The sequence below is a fragment of the Antechinus flavipes genome, chromosome 1, assembly GCF_016432865.1.
Source record: "Antechinus flavipes isolate AdamAnt ecotype Samford, QLD, Australia chromosome 1, AdamAnt_v2, whole genome shotgun sequence".
Classification (NCBI taxonomy): domain Eukaryota; kingdom Metazoa; phylum Chordata; class Mammalia; order Dasyuromorphia; family Dasyuridae; genus Antechinus; species Antechinus flavipes.
The window spans coordinates 390,581,299-390,583,878 of record NC_067398.1 but is presented as its reverse complement, the minus strand read 5'-3'; positions in this window follow the sequence as shown (position 1 = coordinate 390,583,878).

Below are 2,580 nucleotides of genomic sequence, written 5' to 3'. Positions count from 1 at the left end.
TATTTGCTTCAGCTAAAATGAAAAGGGCAGAATAAAGCAATTATTCTTGTTTTTAAAAAATAGAAAGCATAGGACTAAATGGAGACTCTCAAAATGATAAGTAGGATCTATCTAAAACCAAGAGCAACCATTACTTATAATAAACTATATAAACTAGTTTTATAATAAATTTTATAATAAACTAGTATGTAAACTATAATAAACTAAATAAACTAGAAACTTTGTCAATAAGATGTGAAGCCAGTATATCCATTATCACTAATATTATTCAATATTGTATGAGGAAATACTACCTATAGTAGTAAGAAAAATAAAAGAAATGGAAGGAATAAGAGTAATCAATGAGAAAATAAAACTATCAATCTTTGCAGATGATATGATAGTATCATTAGCAAACCCTAGAAAGAGAACTCTAGTGATTGAATAGTGGTCCAACCATTTTGGAGAACAATTTGGAACTATGCCCAAAGGGCAATAAAACTATGATTCAGTGTTTTGTTTTGTTTTCTTTCAGCATTATTATTGGGTCTTTATCCCAAATAGATCAAAGAGAAGGAAAATGGACCTATATGAACAAAAATATCCATAGAAGTTCTTTTTGTGGAGGCAAATAATCAAAACTTGAAGAGACACCCATCATCTGGGGAATGATTGGATAAGTTGTAGTAAATGAAAGTGATGGAATTACTATTGTGCTATAAGAAATAATGAGCAGAATGGGTTCAGAAAAATCTGGGAAGACTAATGTGAACTGATATAAAGTGACTGAGTACAAGAAGAAGAACACGATACACAATATTGCACAGCAATTGTACAGCAATATTATAATGGTGATCAACTGTGAAAGACTTAATAACTCTAATCAATATGATGGTCCAAGAGGATTCATGATGAAAAACGCTCTTCACCTCCAGGAAGAGAACTGATGAATTCTGAAAGCAATTTGAAATTTTTTGCATTTTACTTTTCTCACTTTTTTTAGCATAGCTAGTATGAAAGTGTGTTTTGCATGATTTTACATGTATAATTGGTATCTTATTCCTTGCCTTTTATTGGTAGGGAAGGGGAAAAAAAGAATTTGGAATTTGATTTTTTTAAAGGCTGTTAATAAATTTTTTAAAAATAAAAATTTTAAAAAGTTTGGATACAATAAAAAACAAATACTAATGTTTACCTAAGAATGCTTCTGTATGCCATCTCCTCCAAAATGTTTTCTTTGATCCTCCTTTGATCAGATATCATTTATCTGATTCCATATCACTTCACATTCCTGTTTTATATTTACTAAATTTTGTTCTGTATCAATAAAATTATACATACATTTTAGTGTCCTATTATAATGCAAGCTTTTTAAAAGCAGAATGTGCTGCTTATTTGTCTTTCTATATCCTTCAGCCATTAATAGAGGCCATTATCAAAGTAGGCAAGTGAAAACATTGGCAAATGAGTGAATTTACATATATATGCACATATATGTATATAAACAAACAAACAAATAAATAGTTCTGTATGGTTAATGGCTATTTGTTATGGTGTCATATCAGTTAGAATGCAGGGACTCAATTCATATCTCTGAGCTGTGAGAACTATGGCAAGGAAATTAACCTGTACCTCTGTTTCTTCATTTGTAAAAAGGGGGAAATAACTGCACATACAACTGATTACTGAAGAGAAAGTGGAATTAACCTATTTAAGGCAGTAAAGATATCAGTACTTTTGTCCTAAGAAGCAACTGAATATTTGGGGAAAGAATAAAGTAACTCTTTGGAACCCAACTTCGAGAGGCCATTGTTATGCATATTTGCAAAATCAGTAACTCCTGGGCCTACACCATTTCCTGTACATGTTACCTATTCACCCAATCCAAATTCTTTGTATTCAAAGTGCCTGGCCAGAACCTTATAAACAACCTAGTTTTGCTACAGAATAAATCTGCAAAGATGTGTTTACAATTCTCTGACTTCTGCTCCTCTACATTTCCATTAAACTGTATGTAGAACATGAACTGAATTTTCTGTGAAAAACCTAGGTGAGAAATTAAAAAAAAAAAAAAAAAAACCCTTCAACCTTGGAGACATCCATGAATTTATTAATTTTGTTCCTATTTCACTGTCTTTGTTGCTTGTCTAACTGATTAGGAAAGCAGAGTTCTATTAACATTTCTACTCAGCTCCCAACCTCTTTTTCCCCCTTTTAGTAGCCAGGGCCCTTCAGGGACCAGATACACAGTTTTAAATATCCATTCTCATAATCAGATGTGAGATGTCTAGCCCAATTGTCTGAGTCAAGTATGCAGATATTTCAGAGGCAGCAGCTTACCTTTTAATAAACACTTAGTCAAGTTCCCTAATTATGCTACAATGGTAGGATTTCAATGATTCAGAAGCAAAGTGAACTCTGTTCAGTAGAATTTAATGTAGGCGATAATGATTCACCATCCATAGTGGAGAAATGGTTATGACTACATGTGATACCTTTAAAAGCAGGAAACGGAAAACTGTCCCCCACAGAATGTAGCAAAACAGATTTCATCTCTTACTTAATAATTATCATCATATTAGCTGTTCAATGAAACTGCAT